At 41.5% G+C, this 20,885-nt stretch overlaps 1 protein-coding gene across 1 annotated transcript in view; it reads left to right on the forward strand.

Annotated features, from left to right (window-relative positions):
• Positions 1–18,742, forward strand: part of LOC147371230 (uncharacterized) — a 155,585-nt gene extending 136,843 nt beyond the window's left edge. The window contains exons 4-8 of the mRNA XM_086398659.1: positions 7,961–8,031; positions 8,820–8,913; positions 9,880–9,992; positions 16,006–17,102; positions 18,356–18,742. The gene's annotated coding sequence lies outside the window, so the exon portion shown is untranslated. The remainder of the gene's footprint in view (positions 1–7,960; positions 8,032–8,819; positions 8,914–9,879; positions 9,993–16,005; positions 17,103–18,355) is intronic.
• The last annotated feature ends 2,143 nt before the right edge of the window (positions 18,743–20,885 follow it).

A 20,885-nucleotide genomic window follows, 5' to 3' on the forward strand; every position in this document is an offset into this window, starting at 1 on the left:
TCTCAGGGTTGTGTTCAAGGTTCACCTGAGGAGTCAGGCCTCATCTCGAGTTGAAGCAAAGAACACTGCTCTCCTCTTGAGATGCAACGCGAATCTCTTGGAGCCTTTGGAGTGGCCTAAAGGGAGTGAAGCCTTCTATGCAGCTTTAAGAGGGAACTCAGGATTGCACTCTAGGCTCTGCAGGAAATAGAAGGTCCTCATCTGGCGATGACGGGGGTATCTCTTGGTTTTTCTTGAGTTGTGGCAGGAAGTATGGTGTTTCGAGTTACAACGGGTTCTCAGGGAGAGTCTCTTGTCCCGAGGGAAGTCCAGTCTCCATTCGAGTTGCGAGGGAGAGGGCTGGATTGCTCTCGAGTCACGGCAGGGGAATCAGGCCTCAATGCGCATTCAAGAGTGAATCTCGAGGTCTATCTCGAGTTGCGGCAAGACACTTTGTGTTCCCTCGAGTTGCAAAGGTGACCTCAGGGAGCTTCTCAATGATGCCTATGGGAAGTCAGGATTCATTTCATGTTGTGAGTGGCCTCTCGGGATTCCTCTGGGGTCAGTGCAATGGAAGAGGGTCTCATCTGCAGTTGAAACGGGAACCTCAGGTTTCCTCCCTGTTCTGACGAGGATCTCAGGTGTGTGTCCGAAGTTTCAAACACAGAGTCAAGTCTTGACTTGTGTTGAGGCATGGATCTCTGCTTTCCTCTCGAGCTGTAAAAGAGGTTTCAGGCCTCCAGTTGAGTTGAATTGGGGACCTGGGGCTTTTCTCAAATTTGCAACTGGGGTATCAGTCCTCCCTTCATGTTGTGAGTTGATTCTCAGGGTTCTATTCGAATAGGTGCAAGGGAATCAGGCCTTATCTCGACTGGATGGGGATATCCATGTCTTTCAAACTGTGGCAAGACCACCGGGTTCCTTTCCAGTTTCAAGTAGTGACCGGCCTCTGCTTGAGGTGCGACGTTGATGTTGGCATTCCTTTCCAGACGAAGCAGGGGAATTGACACTCATCTCGAGTTGAGGAGGGGAAAACGGGGCTCATCTTGAGTTGTGGTGGGAAACTCAGTGTTGCTCTCCAGTGGGAACGGGTATCTCGGGAAGCTTCTGGGGTCTCGTAAAGGGTGTCAAGTTCCCTTTCAAGTTCCAAGAGGGAACGTGGGATTTCTTGGGAAATGCTGCAGCATAAAAGGGCCTCATCTCGCGTGGAGGGGAGAATTTTGTGGTTTTTGTGGAGTAATGGCAGGAAGCTTAGGGTTCCACTCAAGTTGTGTGTGGACATGGGGGACCTGCTCATGTCTCTTCAGGGAAGTCAGATCTTTCGAGGTGTGAGGGGCACCTCGGGATTCCTCTCGCGTTGCTGCAGTGATGAATAGGGCCTCATCTTGAGTTGAGGCAGGAACTTCAGGGTTCCTCTCCATTTATGACATCAATCTCGGGGTTTGTGTGGAGTTTGAACAGGGGAGATAGGCCTCATCTTGTGTTGAGGCATGGAACTTGGCTTGCCTCTCAAGCTGTGAATGGGGTGTCAGGCCTCTTGTCGAGTTGGATTTGGAACCTGCGGCTTTTTCTGGAGGTTGCACCCGGGGTGTCAGTGCCACTTCATATTGGGTCTCGATACTCAGGGTTACATTCGAATCGGTGCCGGGGCATCAGGCCTTATCTGGAGTGGATGTAGAAATCGATGTCTTTGGGATAGTGGCAAGACCCACTAGGGTTCCTGTCGAGTTTCAATGTGAGACCGGCCTCCACTTGAGGTGCAATGGGAACATTGGGATTCCTTTCCAGACAAAGCAGGGGAATTGACCCCCATCTTGAGATGTGGAGTGGCAAAGGGGCTCAGATTGAGGTGTGCCGGGAATCTTTGTTTTCCTCTTGAGTGGGGACAGGAATGTCCAGGAACTTCCTGAGTTGCATCAAGGGTGTCAGGAGGGAACGTCTTTCACATTTCCAGAGGGAACGCGGGATTTCTCTCGAGACACTGCTCTGGAAAAGGGCCTAGTCTCACATTGAGGGGAGAATCTCATGTTTTGTCTCAAGTTGCAGCAGGAAACATGGGGTTCCTCTTGAGTTGCAATGGGGAACTCAGGGACCCTCTCGTGTTCTCTCTTAGAAGTCAGGTTTCTTTTCGAGGTGCGAGGGGCACGTCAGGATTCCTCTTGAGTCACTGCTGGCAAATAGGGCCGTGTCTAGAGTTCAGTCGGGAAACTCAGTGTTCCTCTCCGGTGGCAACAGGCATCTCGGGCTTCCTATCAAGGTTCAGCTAGGGAGTCAGGCCTCATCTGGTGTTGAGGCATGGAACTCTGCATTCCTCTCGAGTTGTCAAAGGGGGGGTCAGGGCTCCAGTCGAGTTCATGCGGGGAATTTGGGCTTTTTCTAGAGATCAGCAGGGGAGACAGGCCTCCCATCCTTTTGTGAGGGGATACTCGGTGTTCCATTGGAGCCAGTGCAGGGGAATCAGGACTTATCTGGAGCAGAGGGGGGACTCGGCATCCTTTTTCCTTGCAGCAGGATCCACAGGGTTCCACTTGAGATTTAATGGGTGTTACAGGCCTTCTCTTGTGGTGCAAGGGGAAGTTGGGATTCCTCTTGAGTTGAAGCTGAGAATGGGCCCTCATCTCCAGATGAGGTGGGACACACGGGGCTCTTGTTGAATTGGGGCGGGAAACTGGGCTTTCATCTTGAGTTGTGACAGGGATCTCTGGGCCCCCTTGAGTTGCATGAAGGGAGTTAAGCCTCCTCTTGAGTTTTGAGAGGGAACTTGGGATTGTTCTCGAGGCGCTGTAGAAGAAAAGGGCCTCATATCGCATTAACTGGGGAATCTCGTTGTTTGTCTCGAGTCACGGTGGGAAACTCAGGGTTCCTCTCCAGCTCTGACAGGGATCTCATAGTCCCTATGGAGATTCGACTAGGGAGTCAGACATTGTCTCGTGTTGGGGCATGGAACTCCACTTTCCTCTCGAGGTGGAAAATGGGTGTCAGGCCTCCTGTCGAGTGGAGGAAGGGATCTGGGGCTATTTCTAGAGGCGCCACGGGACTCTCAGTCCTCCCTCCGTGTTGTGAGTTGATACTCGGGGTGACATTCGAGTCGTTGCAGGGGAATGAGGCCTTATCTCGAGTGGACGGGGACATCAGGGTCTTTTCGAAGGGTGGCATGACCCCTGGAGTTCCTCTCGAGTTTCAAGGTGAGACCAGCCTCATCCTGAGGTGCGATGGGAACGTCAGGATTCCTTTGCAGATGAAGCAGGGGAATGGACCCTCATCTCGAGATGAGGAGGGGAAAATAGGGCTCTTCTTGAGTTGTGGCAGGAAACTCGGTGTTCCTCTTGAGTGCAGACGGGTATGTCGGGGAACTTCTTGATTTGCCTGAAGAGTGTCAAGCACCCTTTCGAAGCTCAAGAGGGAAGGTGGGATTTCTCTCGAGATGCTGCAGCAGAAAGAGGCCACATCTTGTGTTGAGGGGAGACTCTCATGGGTTGTCTCGAGTTGCAGCAGGAAACTTGGAGTACCTCTTGAGTTGCGACGGGGACCTCAGGGACCCACTCATGTTGCCTCAGGAACATTAAGTCTCCATTCGAGTTGCGAGGGGCCTCTTGGGACTCCTCTCCCAGCGGTGCAGGCTCATAGGGAATCATCTCGAGTTGAGGCTGGAACCTCAGTATTCCTCTCCAGTTCTCACATGGACCTCGGGGTTCCTATGGAGTTTTAACAGGGGAGTCAGGCCTCGTCTCATGTGGAAACATGGAACTCTGCTTCCCTCTCAAGGTGTAAAAGAGTTGTCAGGCTTCCTGTCGAGTGGACACAGGGGTCTGGGGCTTTTTCTCAAGGTGCCACGTGACTGTCACACCTCCCTTCATGTTTTTTTTTTTTTTTTGTATCCAACCTCCTCATCCCTCCGTAGCAGGAAACTATGAAGAAATACCAAAAGCAGTCTTGTTTGTTTTTAGCAAAAAGCATAAGTTGACATTTGGGTCAATGACTGCTTTTGTAGGGGATGAAGAGTAGCCATAGATCTCCCTTCATGTTTTGAGGCAATCCGCAGGGTTCCAGTCAAGCCCGCGCAGGGGAATCAGGTTTATGTGGAGTGGATGAGGAAATCGGGGTCTTTTGGAATTGAGGCACGACTCCTGGGGATGCGTTCGAGTTTCAAGGTGAGACCTCCCTCCTCCTGAGTTGCAACGGCAACATCGGGATTCCTTTCCCGACGAAACAGGGGAATCGGCCCTCATCTCGAGTTGAGGAGGGGGAAAACGGGCCTCTTCTTGAGTTGTGGCGTGAGACTTGGTGTTCCTCTCAAGTGGGGATGGGTATATCGGGTACCTTCCTGAGTTGCCTCAAGGGTGTCAAGTATCCTTTCACGTTTCAAGAGGGAACGTGGGGTTTCTCTCGAGACACTGGTCTGGAAAAGGGCCTCATCTCACGTTGAGGGGAGAATCTCGTGGTTCCTTTTGAGTTGCTACAGGGACCTCAGGGACCCGCTCCTGTTGCCTCAGAGAAGTCAGTTGTCTTTTCAAGTTGCGAGGGGCACGTCGGGTTTACGAGTCATTGCTGGCGAATAAGGCCGTATCTAGAGTTCAGTCGGGAAAATCGGTTTTCCTCTCCAGCAGTGACCGGGATCTCCTATCAAGGTTCAACTAGAGAGTCAGGCCTCATCTGGTGTTGAGGCATAGAACTCTGCATTCCTCTCGAGTTGTCAAAGGAGTGTCAGGCCTCCAGTCGAGTTCAGGCAGGGAATTTGGGCTTTTTGAAGAGGATAGGCAGGAGCGACAGGCCTCGCACCCTGTTGTGAGGGGATACTCGGTGTTCCTTTGGAGCCAATGCAGGGGAATCAGGACTTATCTGGAGCGGAGGGAGAACTAGGCATCCTTTTTCTTTGCAGCAGGATCCGCAGGGTTCCACTCAAGATTCAAGCAGTGACACAGGCCTCCTCTTGTGGTGTGAGCGGATGTTGGGAATCCTCTCGAGTTGAAGCAGGGAATGGGCCCTCATCTCCAGATGAGGTGGGAAACACAGGGCTCTTCTCTACTTGTGGCAGGAAACTCGGCTTTCATCTCGAGTTGTGACGGGGATCTCTGGGCCCTCTTAATTTGCATGAAGGGAGTCAAGCCTCCTCTCAAGTTTTGAGAGGGAACTTGGGATTGCTCTCGAGGTGCTGCAGGAGAAAAAGGCTTCATCTCGCGTTGACAGGGGAATCTGGTGGTTTGTCTCGAGTTGCGACTGGAGGCTTGGGATTCCTCTTCAGGTACCACGGGGACTTCAGGGAGCCTCTCCTGTTGCCTCAGGAAAGTCAAGTCTCCATTTGAGTTGCGAGGGCGAGCACGGGAGTGCTCTGGAGTCACGGCAGTGGAATCAGGCCACAATTCGCATGGAAGGGGGAATCTCAAGGTGTTTCTCGAGTTGCGGCAGGAAGTATGGGTTCCCTCGAGTTGCCACGGGAACCTGAGGGAGCCTCTCCTGTTGTCTCTGTGAAGTCAGGAATCCTTTCGAGTTGTGAGGGGCCCCTAGGGATTCCACTCGAGTTGGTTCAGGCGGCTAGGGCCTCATCTCTAGTAGAGGTGGGAAACTCAGTGTTCCTCTCCAGCTTTGACAGGGATCTCAGGGTCCCTATGGAGATTCCACTGGGGAGTCACATGTAGTCTCGTGTTGCATAATGGAACTCCACTTTCATCTTGAGGTGGTAAAGGGGTGTCAGGCCTCCTGTCGAGTGCAGGCAGGGATCTCTGGCTATTTCTAGAGGGGTCACGGGGCTCTCAGTCCTCCCTTCATGTCGTGAGTTGATATGTCATGAATGTCGTGGTAACAATCGAGTCATTGCAGGGGAATGAGGCATTATCTCGAGTGGATGGCGACATCAGGGTCTTTTCAAATGGTGGCACGACCCCTGGAGTTCCTCTCGAGTTTCAAGGTGAGACCGGCCTCTTCCTGAGGTGCAACGGGAACGTCGGGACTCCTTTACAGGCAAAGAAGGGGAATGGACCCTCATCTCAAGATGAGGAGGGGAAAACGGGGCTCTTCTTAAGATGTGGTGGGAAACTCTTGTTCCTCTCAAGTGGGGACGGCTATCTCGGGGACCTTCCTGAGTTGCCTCAATGGTGTCAAGTAGCCTTTTGCATTTCAAGAGGGAACGCGGGGTTTCTCTCCAGACACTGCTTTGGAAAAGGGCCTCATCTCGCGTTGAGGGGAGAACCTCATGGTTGTTCTTAAGTTGTGGCGGGAAGCTTGGGGATCCTCTCAAGTTGTGATGGGGACTTCAGGGACCCACTCGTGTTGCCTCAGAGAAGTCAGGTCTCTTTTCAAGTTGCAAAGGGCACATCTGTATTCCTCTCGAGTTGCTGCTAGCGAATAGGGCCGTGTCTAGAGTTCAGTCGGGAAACTCATTGTTCCTCTCTGGCTGTGACCGGGATCTCGGGCTTCCTGTCAAGGTTCAACTAGGAAATCAGTGCTCGTCTGTTGTTGAGGCATGGAACTCTGCATTCCTCTCATGTTATCAAAGGGGTTTCAGGCCTCTGGTCGAGTTCAGGCAGGGATTTGGGGCTTTTTCAAGAGGATAGGCAGGGGTGACAGGCCTCCCATCCTTTTGTGAGGGGATACTCAGTGATCCATTGGAGCCAGTGCAGGGGAATCAGGACTTATCTGGAGCAGAGGGGGAACTTGGCTTCCTTTTTCCTTGCAGCAGGATCTGCTGGGTTCCACTTGAGATTCAATCGGTGACACAGACCTCCTCTTGTGGTGCGAGTGGAAGTTGGGATTCCTCTTGAGTTGAAGCAGGAATGGGCCCTCATCTCCAGATGATGTAGAACACACGGGGCTTTTGTCGAGCTGTGGCGGGAAACTCGGCTTTCATCTCGAGTTGTGACGGGGATCTCTGGGCCCCCTTGAGTTGCATGAAGGGAGTCAAGCCTCCTCTCGAGTTTTGAGAGGGAACGTGGGAATGCTTTCTAGGAGCTGCAGGAGAAAACAGCCTCATGTCGAGTTGACGGGGGAATCTCATGATTTGTCTCGAATTCCGGCGGGAGGCTTGGGATTCCTCTCTAGGTACCACAGGGAACTCAGGGAGCCTCTCGTGTTGCCTCAGAAAAGTCAAGTCTCCATTCAAGTTGTGAGGGTGAGCGCGGGAGTGCTCTGGAGTCACGGCAGGGGGATCAGGCCTCACTTTAGATCACTTCCTCTTCTAAATAGTTTATGTATGTGGTTAGTCAGTCATGTCTAATTCTTTGTGGCCTCATGAACAGTAGCACACCAGGCTCCTCTGTCCATGGGATTCTCCAGGCAAGAATACTGGAGCGGGTTTCCTTCTGGCAATACTGGAGCCATTTCTTTCTATAAAGTACATTATGTAAAGTCCGCAATATAATCTTTCAAACATCCCACTGAGGTTGATGCTACCATTATGTCCATTTTATGGATGGAGAAACTGAAATACCGGAAGGTTAAGTGATTTGCTCCAGGACACACAGATCAGAACTGATGGAACTGTCACACAGGCCCACTCATTCTGGCTCCTGTGTAGCTACTGCCTCTCACACTAGTTCCTGAAGCATCTGGTTGTCACCAACAGCAGTGTTAGCTCTCATAACCATTGGAAGATCTGTGGTTATTTACATATGTGGATATTTAAAGTGATAGCCGATGTGGAGCCTGGATTAAAAAAAAAAAAAAATTCTTTACCATAAGGTAGTCTTCTGTCTTCCCCCATTTGAGTAGTTTATAAATTTGTGTGTTTATTTGAGAAAATCTGATTTAAAGCATGGATGATGTTGTGTTTGAGTGCTAGTGGAGAGGTCAGTAACCTGCAGAGGGCAGACAGGACGTATTTTCACTTTGTGGACTGTAAGGTGTCTGCTGTAACAACTCATCTCTGCTGTATGGTGGGAAAGCAGCTGTTGACAATATGCAGACAAAAGAGAAAAACACCAATGATGGCAGATTTACTAGGTAGTAGTTAAAACAGTTGTTTTTTCTTTTTTTTTTTTTTTTTTAGTTGCAAGAAGCACAAGATCAACTTACAGAGGCTGTGAAATGTGCTGAGAAAACACAGGATCACATCCAAAAGTATGATTTAAAGCAGAAAACAAATATAAAATTTAAAGTAGAAAATAAATATAAAGCAGATAAACAGTATAATATAAGAATAGATCAATAGTGATAATAAGCACATTATCATGAAGCTGTGTAACATTTCAGCTTTGAGCTATTTTGAGATGCATAATTTTCCCCCATTATTTCCATATTTTGCACATTATCCACAACTGAAAAGTGAAAATTTTAATCACTCAGTTATGTCTGACTCCTTGCAACTCCATGGACTCTAGTCGTCCAGGCTCCTTTGTCCATGGAATTCTCCAGGCAAGAAACCTAGAGTGGGTTGCCATTCCCTTCTCCAGGGGATCTTCCTGACTCAGGGTTTGAACACGGGTCTCCTGCATTGTCAGCAGATTCTTTACCATCTGAGCCACCAGGGAAGGTGATTAGTCACAAATAGAAAAACAATACAGTGGCCAAATCACTTTTCAAAATTCTAAGAACCTGTGTAATTGAACCTGAAGATGTTTGTTCAAAAACAGTGTGATATTTTAAAAATCTATGTGTGAAGGAATGCCGTGACAGTCCAAGGGTTAAAACTATGCCTTCCAAGGCAGAGGGTGTGGGTTTGATCCCTGGTTGGGGAGCTGGGGCCCCAGGTGCCTCATAGCCAAAAAACAAAACAAAATCATAAAACAGAAGCAATATTGCAGTCAATTCAATAAAGACTTTAAAAATGGTCTACATCAAAAAAAAAAAAAAAACCTTAAAAAAAAAAAACCATGTGTGAGAATAATTATTTAAAATCTGCATTTTAGGCTTGAAATTGAAAATGTCAAGTTACAGACTACAGTCAAAAAGCAAGTGGGCAAAATTGAACAGCTTCAGAAAAACCTGTTATGTACAAGATTGGTAAGTCAACCTCTTAATTTCTGTCATACTGAGAAAGGATTTTAATTTTTTTTACTAGTAATATATAAGAATATTTTGGACAATTTGAAAAGTCTCATTGATTAGCTTATTGTATTTTTATTGATACTGCTTGCTACTAGTACTGTGATTCCTCTATAGAAGGAATCGACTGAATTCATAAAATTAATGATTTTTATAGTAAGATTTTAATTTTAAAAATTGTGACAGTCCAAAAGCAATATTTTATATAGACCACATTTTGTTTATTCATTCATCTGTCAATGAAATTCCACCTTCTGACTATTGTTAATAATGCTGCTTTGAACATTGGCACACAAACATCTATTTGAGTCCAGAAATTTGAGTAATGATTTGAGAATTTTAAGTTTCTTTTGTAATCTAGATCTTTCTGTGAGATTTCTGAGAATGAATCATTTTAAATATTGTAGTTTGTTCTCTTCATTAAGGATGAATACTATGTCTGTATAGAACCATTTTTCTGTACGACTGTATTTTTCATTTGTTGCATTTTTTTTAAGAGATGGGGGTTGCATGGGAATTTTTCAAAGATTACTTCAGTAAGGTGTGACTTACCAAAACCTGGAATATCTTGAACCATTGATGAAAATGCTTTTAGAGCATCTCTAGAAAGTAAAATGTAAATATAGGCAGTGTTTAAAAAAACTTTCATTAACATTTAGTATTTTATGTGTAAAAGTCTCTATTTTTAACAAATAAATGTTGGTAATTTAAATTCCAGGAAAATGATGAAATGAAAAATCATTTTAAGTTGTTTTAGGAAAAGTCATCAATTTTTAAATCTGTAATTGGCATCAATCAGGTTTAAAAACTGTGTTTACTATAAATTCATATTAACCTGTGAACTCATGAGAAATAATATTTTTAAGAAAGAATAAGTCTCTCTAGGTATTTAAAAATAATTTTCTTAAATTGTTTTTTTCTAAGTCTGAGGATGAAAAGGAACAATTAAAGAAATACATTGAATTAAAACAATCTCTGGAAAATAGCTTGGACCAAGAAAAGAAGAAAAACAATGAGTTTGAAAAAGAGATTATTGGGTAAGATTTTAATATTTCTGATAATCTCAACTATTAATAAAAGTATAATTTTATTTTATTTAAAACCTTAGATACAAATTCATTTTTATGTGTATTTTCATAATTAAACACATTATCCCATTTCAAAGTTGACTGTGGAAAGTCAGCACAATCTGAAATGTTTTTGAGTGCAGCAGTGTTATACTTATCTACAATGATTTCTAAAACAGTAACAACCGTGCCTCTGCATATAGTAACGTCACTCTCTTCCTCATCATCTATGCTGAATTTTTACTTCTGCAAAGTATCTTTGTTCTTTTTGGTAGTCCTGCCTTCTTTTAATTGTGTTCCTTCCCTTCATCATCCAAGGAATTTATTATCTAAAAACCTACCTGTGTTATTGTTGAACAACATTAAAATGTATCCTGATTTGGCTTATATTTTCTTTTGGCCCCAAAATTTTAGTTATAAAATGTACATATGAAAATCTATGTGTAACTTAAAGAATAATAAAATTAGTGACCATGTTTTGATCAGTAAGATAAAAACCTGCTTCTGTTTTTTTGCTGAGTGCAGTTAACCCTCATCATCTACAGATTCAGCCAACCCAAGATCAAAAGTATTCAGGGAAAAAAAAATTTGAGAAAGTTCCAAAAAGGAAAACTTGGATTGGTCTCAAGCTGGCAACTATTTCCATAGTGTTTACACTGTATTTATAACTATTTACAAAGCATTTACATTGTATTAGATAATGTAAGTAATCTAGGGATGTCTGAAAGTATAGGGAAGATGTGCTTAGGGAAACTTGAGCATCAGTGGATTTTGTATCCATGGAGTGTTGGGGGATTTTTGAACCAGTCCTCTGTGGATGCCAAGGGATGATTATACAAAGGATTCTTCTCTGATTCTCATTAATATTTTTCTCTTTTAATTTTCTCTACATTGCTTTGCATTTTGTTAACAATGTGCTGGGCAAGATTTCTACTGTTAAAACAGTCTTGAAGAGACTGGTACCCTCTCTGTCTCTTCTGATTTCCTTTCTTCTAAAACTGTCAGCCTGGGTTATTTCCCGCTTAACTCAGGCTCCAAAGATTTTTCTTTTTCTTTTTTTTTCAATTTTGAGTAAGAATCTTGTTGGTTTTTTGTATCTACTTCCTTTTCTTTTTGTAGAGGCTGTGGTCAGTAGGAACAAACGTGTCTTGTGTCTTTTCAAAAAAACATTCATATATAATATATCTTCATCTTTAGCTTGAATACTGATCTCTCGTTTATAACTAATATTTAATAAATTAATATTTCACACTAGCATGCTAAAAATTGATGTTATTTGTAAGAACTCATATATTACATATATCACACACAGTATATTTAAATGTGATAAAATTTTTCTTCATAATATTTATCTAAGATTATAATTATTATGCTTTCAAGGAATACTAAATTTGAACAATGAGAAAGGATTATAATTTATAGATTTGTTTATCTGATAGAACATATATCTGTTTAATTATTAAATATCTGCTCTTAAAGAACTTACTCATTCTATACATTTCTACAGATTTAAGAAACTCTTAAAAATGACAAGAAGGAAGTTAAATGAATATGAAAATGGAGAGCTTAGTTTCCACGGAGATTTAAAAACCAGTCAAGCTGAAATGGATATTCAAATTTATATGCTAAAACATAAGGCAATTTTTAATCAGTTTTAGAACCCCAAAATCACTTAATTTGAGGAAATATAAATCATTCCATGCTTTGAGCAGTGAAACAAATTTGTCTATTAATTTTTTAGGTTAGACACCAGTAAAAATGACAGCTTTTCCCTATATCATTTTGAGATAAAAAGGGCACACTCTTGACTCTCTCTGTCTTGAACCCTGGCTGGTGATCTGAAGCTGAGCAGCACAGCATTAATGACCCCAAAGTATCTGTTGTTTTTGGTGACAGGTTTGTTGAAATCTAATGAACATAGCATGCAGTTCATTCATTTAAACGGTACACTGCAGTAACTTTATTGTATTTAAATAATTATACAGGCATTACCACATTAGAATATTTTCATCACCTTCCAAAGAAATCACCCTGTGCCGGTTTTCCTTTTCTGATCTTCCCAGCCTGAGGGAACCATGACTCCACTCCCTGACTGTGTAGATGTCCCTTTTCTGGATATTTTGTGTCAGTGGAATCACACAATATGGGATCCTTTGTGACTGCCTTCTTTCATTTAGCATAATATTTTCAAGGTACATCTAACATGTATCAGTATTTTCTTGATTTTATTGTATGGACGTACCACATTTATTTTTCCGTTCATCATCTGATAGACCTTTGGGGTTGTTTCTACTTTTTGGCCAATGTCAGTAATGTTGCTGTGAACATTTATGTCTAAGTTTTGATGTGGACATATTTTTTTCATTTATTTTTGGAATACAGTTATGAATAGATTTGCTGTATTATACAGCAATTCTGTTTTACCTTTTGAGGACCTTCCATACTGTTTTCCAGCATGGCTGCATCATTTTATATTTTTATCCAAAGTATGTAAAATGTTCCCATTTCTATACATTCCTGTCAACACTAGTCATTACCTGTCTCTGTGAATATAGCCATCCTAGCAAGTATGAAGTGGCATCTTGTGGTGTTTTATTTCTCTCTCTGAGGAGAGGACAATGAAATTGAGTTCTACATTAGTAACTACTCAAAGCTACCCATCTCTTTTAGATGAGATGAGATCAAAAGTCTGATTTTGGTAATTAAAGTATTTCTAGTTATTTCTTATAGTTCAAATCATATGTCTCATTGCTTACTAGTCTTCATTGCATTCAAACTTGAGCAGAAATTCTAAGGAGTCACACCTGCCTATTTGTAAGAAATTGTCATTGAAGGGAACCCTGAACAAACTTCTTCATGAATAGTTCTTAAGTCTTCCTTCTAGTTATATGCTTCTCATCAACATTGTCATTAAAAATCTCACCTTTTATTATATTCCAGTTTATAGGAGACCAGTTTCTACATGAATTTAAGTTATGTTTGTTTATTTTCTCTTTTTCAAAAATCCATTTTTCTGTTTTTTTCCTAATCAGCTTTAAGTTTAGTGGCTCCAATAAACAACATTGGTTTTGTTCAAAATCTACACTTAGGAAAAGGTAGCCAGGACGGCTGGCTTCTCGTCCCCTCAGCTTCAGGTGGGGCAGCTCGAGGGCTGGGGACTAGAATTGGGTGAAAGTGTGTTCATTCCCATGTCTGATAGTTGGTATCTGTGGTCGGCTGGACTTTGGTGAAGGTAGACAAGTGAAACATCTACCCTGAACACCTAGGCTCTCTTTGCAGCCTGGGCTTCCTCGCAGCATGGAGCCTGGTTCCCAGGTTGAGAGCCAGGCAGAAGCTCTGCTGCCTTGTCTAACCTCGCTTTGCAGTTCACACAGCATCACTTTCATCATCTTCTGTTCAATAGGAGTAAGTCACTTATACTTGGCCTATATTCTACCGTTTTTTTACAGAATAAAGTTTTTAAAACTAATGGGTACATTTAAAAACTAGCACAGTTACTCACTGGCCACAATTTTTTATACCCCTTCCAATGAAAAATACCCTTTTCCCTACCCGTTCCCTCACAAGTCTCAGTTGTTAACAGTGTCAGGCCCAGGCTCAAGTAGAGGTCTTATTGTCTTCATCAGGTATAGGTGGCGCATGCAGATGAGGTTTCTGGGTGTGATTTCTAGAGTGTGACCCTGTGAGCACAACCCTCTCAGTACTAAGACTTGAGAACTAAAGGGAAAAGTTATCTGCCACCCACACCCCCACCATTCTGCTGAATGACTAGACTCTCCCGTTCAGAAATGGGAAGTGGGAGGCACTATAGTCCATAGCAGCTCTGAGGTCCAGTTTGGTGCTGCCAGCCCTTTGATGAGGACTTGGTCCTGTCCATAGGAGTGCTTCTCCTTTTTTATACCCTCTGGGCTCTGTGTGCTGTCCTTTTCCTAAGAAATGACCTCTGTCTGTAGCTGAGTCATGTTTCTTAAGCCAGCTTCCTCTTTATTGAACTTCTAAGAAAATCCCAAAGGCCTATTCTCATTTGTATGTCTTGGTCTCTGTTAGGCCAAGCACTGTTTTTTTTTTTGTTGTTTTTTTGTTTTTTGTTTTTTTGCTGCCAAGGTTCTCTTTAAAGCTTTAAGTGTCCTGTGAATTGGATTGGGGTTCACGTCATTGGAGAAGCTACCCTCACAAATCTTTTTTGAGAGAAGCTCTGCAGCTTGGGCTTCTCGTGAAGCTTTGTAGGATGATGCCTTTAAAATTCTTATGCCTTAAGATCTTTAAAGGGATTTGAGGCACCATCTTAAGTATTTACAGGGTCTTAATGAAGGGTTTTACAGTATACAGGTTTCACCTTTAGACCATGTTTTCCTGACAGCACTCTAGATTTGATCTTAGCCCAGAAGCTGTTTCTCTCTTTTAGCATCATGTGACCACTGGACATGTGGAGATGCTGTAAAGGACATAACAGATATTGAACCCAAATATAATTCAGCCTGGTTCCTTTATATTTAACAGCCACCCCCCCCCCCTTTTTTAGATAGCTTATCCTTCTCATTGATGTTACTTTCAGCTGGTTCATAGCAAAAGTCTCCTTTCCCCTGTGTTTCAGTGTCGTTTTCTTCTCTTGCCTAGAAGCTGTCACCAGCAGCCTCTTTAAGGGCCATCAGGATTCAGTTTCCAATGTCATGAAGCCCTTTGGATTTTCATTTCTTTCTCTGCATCCATTCAGATCTCACCTACCTCCAGGTTGAAAGACATTCTTACATCATTTAGTTCTTTTTTAATGGCATTTTTAATATCAGTATCTGTGCCAGGTATTTATTGCCAGCAAATTTTATAATAAAGCACGTCAAAGCCTAGTGCTCAAAACAGCATTTACTTTGTTCAACAATTTGTGTTGGGGCAAGGCTCAGTGAGTGAGGCCAGCACGTTTCTTTTCCAGTCGGCATCAGCTGGGATGTTGTGAAGGTGGGGACCAGAGTCATCTGAAGATTAGTTCATGCACATGTCTGGCAGTTGGAGCTGGCTTTTGGATAGGGCATTATTTGGGGGCAGTCAGTGGGGGCACTGACATGGTGCTCAGTATGTGGTCTGGTGTTCTTCACAGCGTAGTGACTGATGCTAAGGGTGGGCTTTCCCACAGAGCAAAAGTCAGTTTCCCCAGACTCTGTCCAATAGAAATCAGTTACTGAGGCCAGCACATATTTAATGGGAGGACATTTCAGAGAAAAGTGTCAAAGAATTTGTAGACAGTTTCAATACCCCCACCTCCACTCACCTTGACTTACTGAGTAATCATTCTGTCTAAAGGAAAGTTCTTTGCAACTCGGTGTCACTGAAATTCTGGCAAATTTTGTTTGTTGTTTTGTTTGGTATGTTCCGTTCTGTGAAAAGTAACAAATGGTTACAAGAATGAGGCATTTGATGTTGTTGTTCAGAAAAATGTATGGATCATCTCATTAAGCTATTAGGAGATGGGATTTCTTTAACCTTTTAAATTTTTTTTTTCTTTGGAATGCAGTTCAAGTTAGCAAAAAGTATTCATAGTTCAGAAAAAGACTTATGGGATTAGAATCCATATTTATAAGATTTATTATTGAGAGTCTTACTTTCACAATCTTCTTTTGGGAAGCGTTTATTAACTCAATCCTAGATAACTCAATACAGTATCCCTCAAATGTCTTTAAAACATGGGGCATTAAGATGGGGGGAAGGAGTAAGAGACATTCTACTAAGAGGTGACTTGAAGTCATTTTATGGAGAAAAAATAGAAATGAGTGTAAAATCAAGTGCAAATGTTGTGTGACAAAGATGATGACAGTGAAGAATATATTTTGTGACTCTTGGTGATTTGAACTTCTTTCTTGATTCTCTGAATAATCCCTGGTCCTACATTCTACAATACAGATACCATCATATCTATTTGGTACTGGGTTTGAGTTAGGCTGTGCTCAATCCACTTGCCTCATTACCAAACAATATTGTTTTATTCTTGTAGATTGATGATCTTACAGCAGAGCTGGAAACTGCATGTTCAAAATGTCTGCATCTGGATGCAAAAAATCAAGTTCTTCGAGAGGAGTTATTATCTATGAAAGGAATGTAAAAGAAATGTGAAAAAGTAGAGAAGAATAAAAAGAAGTTGGAGCAAGAAGTAGTGAACCTCAGAAGTCATATAGAAATGAATATGATAGAACACAGTCAAGTAGAGCAGTATAAACAGGAGATTGAAGAAAGGGCGAGACAGGATCTCGTAGAGAAATTAAAGGAAGTCAACCTATGTTTGCAGGTTAATTTGTTCATCTGTCATGTGCTTCAATTCACCTCATTGTAAATTACATTTTGGATCTATACAGCTTATGTGTTTCCTGTACTTCCCTTAGAGCAGTTGGTTTGGTAGTTTTCTGGAAGGAAGGGGACACTTGTTTCTCCCTTTAAATATTTCTGCTTCCATCACAGTTATCACCAAATTGACCTATCAGAATGATTCTCACTAGAGAATCCTTTCATTTATAAGACCAATTGGTATAAAACAAGACTACTAGAAGGAAAAGAAAATATTGTGGTTTAGAACTGATACCATCCTCTTGAATTATTTTTAAGTTGTCTTGTTCAATTTTTAAAACTTTAAGTTGATCCTCTTGTTCTTTGAATTAACAAATTATATAAGCACCATTATAACAATAATTCCACTTTAATTTTATAATTCACATTTAATTCACTTCACATTGATGATAATTATTTTAAACTTCTGCTCTTTTTCTTTTTAACCTTTTAAATTGCTTTCCGAATCACTGACTCAAAACTAAAGGGAGCAAATATCATTTTCCAGAGTAATGATTATTTTTAAAATGTTATCTTTTAAAATTTGCTTTAGATACAAGCAGCTCTCGGGAGAACTTAGAGCAGTTACAAGAGAAGAATAATGCTTCCATAAGAAGTCAGATGGAACTCAGAATTAAGGACTTGGAATCAGAACTCTCCAAGGTGGAAACTTTTGCAAGAATATTTTCATAGAGCAGAGTTGGAAAAATATAAGCAACTCTACCTAGTAGAACTACACTTTAGAAAGTCATTTGAAGGTCAACTAGACAAGTAAGTCAAAACACAGAATCACAGGAAGTAAATTTAGTTCATTAATTTGTTTCCAAAGCCTAATTTTTATAGAGCGCAGTTCATGAGATTAATAGGAAGTGAAAGCTAACTAGATGGTCACTGCTAGAGGGTGGCCCAAGAGAAACTATTAATATTGTGTCCTTTTAAGTTTTACCATACAGAGTCGGAAATGACTGAAGTGACTTAGCAGCAGCAGCATACTGCATAAAGTCATGCTTGTGAAATTGGGGGCAAATAACACAAGAGTGAAAGACAGGATAATTCACAGAGTGGCTAGAAATAGTATAGTGACCTGACTGAGGGTGGGGGTGTGGAGAATGGAAAGGGCAGATGGCACCTCCAGTGCCTAGTCCAGATTTCCCCACTGTCTGAAAGCAGAGCATTCCTAGGAAGCCTTTCATAAGCCAAAACAGCATACAGCAAAGAAGCAGGTACCCGAGGGCACGTTCTGCTACTTGAAGCCTAAAATGAATATGCACAAGTGAAGCACAGGTGCTCCCATATAGGGTTCAGGGTTGTGGTGACTTGACACTGAGATGTGGTGTGGCTTCCAGGGAAGGAGCTCAGTGGGGCCAGTCTCCCTGCTTGGGGAGTGTGATGCCTCTCACTGTAAAACATATGCTGAATCCTTTTATATGAAATCAAAAAGTCTCTTCAAAAAAAAATTTTTTTTTTATTATCAAAAACAGATGCTGATGTAGCCCTTTCCTAGAAGGGAAGTAACATAAAGTGAACCTTGGAAAAGCAGGGGATACTTGTAATTGTTCCTGGGGCTGTTTTTAGCTCTTTTCAATCACCCATTGACTTTGTTGTCCTCCCCTTTAGATTGTGACTCTAGATGATTCCTCAGAGCCAAAAGCTTAATTTGTCCGAGGTCATGAGTGAAACGTGTATACAAGGGTGGTGAAAGCAAATGCTTGAACGTGGCTTTGTGGGATGGGGTGTTTCTTCATCCCTGAACTGTTTCATGGAGGCAGGTGTGTCCCAGAGGGCAGTAGGTGTCACTGTGAGGCCACCTTCCTTTCTATCTGATGCCCTTTCTTTTCTGTGACTTGTTACTTGAAGAGCCCTAGACACATGTGTACTTCTTTAGAACAAGATTACAACTATCATTGTTTAGAGGAGGTCTGCTGTGTGTTTTCAGTGTTCAAAGAGTTTATTGGGAATTCCATTTACTATATGGCAACTTTAAAAATGCAAATCATTAAATTGGTGTTTTCCATCTTCCCCAGGACTCATGAGAGGCTGGCAGTGATCAACACCAAACCTGAGGTGGAGAAAGAGCAGAACAAATCTTTACTCGGCAATCTTAGCATGAGGCCAGTCCTGGAGCCCCCTTGTGTTGGAAATTTCAATAATCCTTTAGTGCTCAATGGAAATCTTACCCCAAGAGCAAACATAGGTTCTTCTACCTCAATTCCACACCCTTCGAATAACAGCATAGAGAATTACTTGACCAAAGTTAGTTCTATTATCTTTTCTCCACTGGGTTTCAGATTTCTGATACAAATGATCCTTGTTTTTAATTTGGTGAACTTCCAAATTGTTTATTTGACTTAATGCACCCTAAGTAAAAGTCATAATTAGCTGTGCTAATAAAGGAGACAGAAATTTGATGATTTTTTTGTCCCAGAATTCGTGATTTTAAGAGATACTTGCTAAATTATTAAATTTCTTGAAAAGCTGAGTTTAAATTCTACTTTAGAAATGAAATCTTATTGCCTAATATCCAAAGTATTCTTTCAGATGTTTCACTTCCTTTCTAATTGATTTCAGTTGGCAATGGTTCATAATCATTTCCAAGCTCTGCTGTACCCAACAAAGTTTTTCTGCCTCTAAGCATAAGTGAATCACTGGCATCTAAACACTAACCACATATGGATGCTTTTTGTTTAAAGGAATTCTAGATAAATCCTTTTTATGAATTAAATAAACTTACAATACTAAATCAAAACATTAATTTATAGTTTTAGCTTAACATTCTTGTCATTTTCTTACATAAATTTTGTCATTTCTTACAAAAATGACATTTTTTGTCATTTTCTTTAATTGCTATTTTACCTATAGCATTTTTATTTAAAATTAAAAAAGAACAATCTTGCTGAGCATTTGTAGAATATTTCTAGATTTGTAGTTAATTCAAACATTTAAACATTATAAATGAAGCTCACTTTATCTTGACATCACGTGGATGAAGGGTATCTAAGATAGCAATGATGGGGAGTCTTTAAATTGCAACCAGTTTTCACTGTTCAATCATTGTGATTAAAATATCCATTTCAGTCAGTGCACACAGGTTTATAGTTTTAATGGTGTTTTCCTGATGTTTGTGATGCACAGAAAAGTAGCCCTTGTTAAATGCAGTCTCAACCTGTTTTATCATTTGGCTTCTTGCCATTGCAGGAGAGAAATTAAGGTTTCTTTCACAGCACTGCATCTACACTGGGTAGATGTAGATGCATCTACATGAGAGCTGTGAAACTGGAGGACGTGCTTTAGCTGTGCAGTCACAGCGGGCCTCTGAACACTTCATCCCAAGCCAGACACTTTCCCACTCAGGCCTAAGAGGAATAAGCAAATGCTTGACCCCCATCCCAGACACACGCTGCCTACTGCACACCCAATTTCATGGTGCTGTGGGCACATACATCTTTTCAAAGTAGAGATTTGGAACCAAGCAAGCACTTTGGGAGAAGTTCCCTCTCCCAGTTTACCCAGTTAGGTAAATCTCTTCACCTCTCATAAAGAGGGTAGGAGTATAAGTCCTCACCTTGAAACTTTTCTCCTTCAAGTTCCCTGTCATGTGTTTTTTTTTTTTAATGTATGCTTTATAAATTAACTATATCAAATGACTGCTACATATAGGAGTTTGACAATAATTTATTCTTGTTCTTGCCTTTAAAACATGATTTAGTTAGAAAGCTACTATGTCATGTCATGCCACAAGCATTATTGAACTATGTAAGTGGTTTTACATATTCATTTTCTCTGCATTATAGTTAAAAATCTATGTGTTTTTTCCTTAATCTGAAGAAGTAGCTGGCATAGGACTCTGGACTCAGTAAGAAAGTCATTGGCTTTCTTACTTCTTTTGTAGAATTACGAACTTTGCCTAAATCATGACTCTTATACCTTAAAAAAAATTTTTTTTTCAAAGAAAACAAACTTTCTTTAAAAAAAATTTTGTGTGGAACCATATTATATAAAACAGAGATAAGTATAAAGCCTTTTAGCCAAAGGAGTGGCCAGAGGTCCTGCACTTGTGACTTCTCAGTTCTTCAACCCTGCAGTGACCCCTGTGGGACCTTCCCTTTCTACGGGACATAGTATAGAAACCAACAGTTATGTGTTAATCCTTCTCACTAAACACCTTTAGAATAAAAACTTGCTGGTACATTGTTTTCTTGTGTATAATTTTCTCACCTTTCTGTGTTTCTGTTAAATAGAAAAGTTTAAAGAAAATTGCAGGTGTGTTCTCCTTAATAACATTCAACTCAAACTACTTCCTCCATTTGAACAGGATCTTCACCTAGAAATCAAAATAAAGGTCTCAGAAGTATGTATTCAGGGCAGGAGCTCTTAGGGGGAGAAGATAGTAATCTTGTGGGTCAATCCTAGGATTGACCTAGGTCATTCTCTAATTCTTTGAAATTATGTGTACTCTAGAGACTGATATTTATTGTACTTTTTATCAGATTAACGTTCTATATATATGTGTTCTCTGTTATTTATAAGCGGAATAGGTAGGAATGTATTTTCTTT

Source organism: Bos grunniens, chromosome 5 (assembly GCF_055505025.1).
Source record: "Bos grunniens cultivar Pamir isolate PY7600 chromosome 5, Bosgru_T2T1.0, whole genome shotgun sequence".
Classification (NCBI taxonomy): Eukaryota; Metazoa; Chordata; class Mammalia; order Artiodactyla; family Bovidae; genus Bos; species Bos grunniens.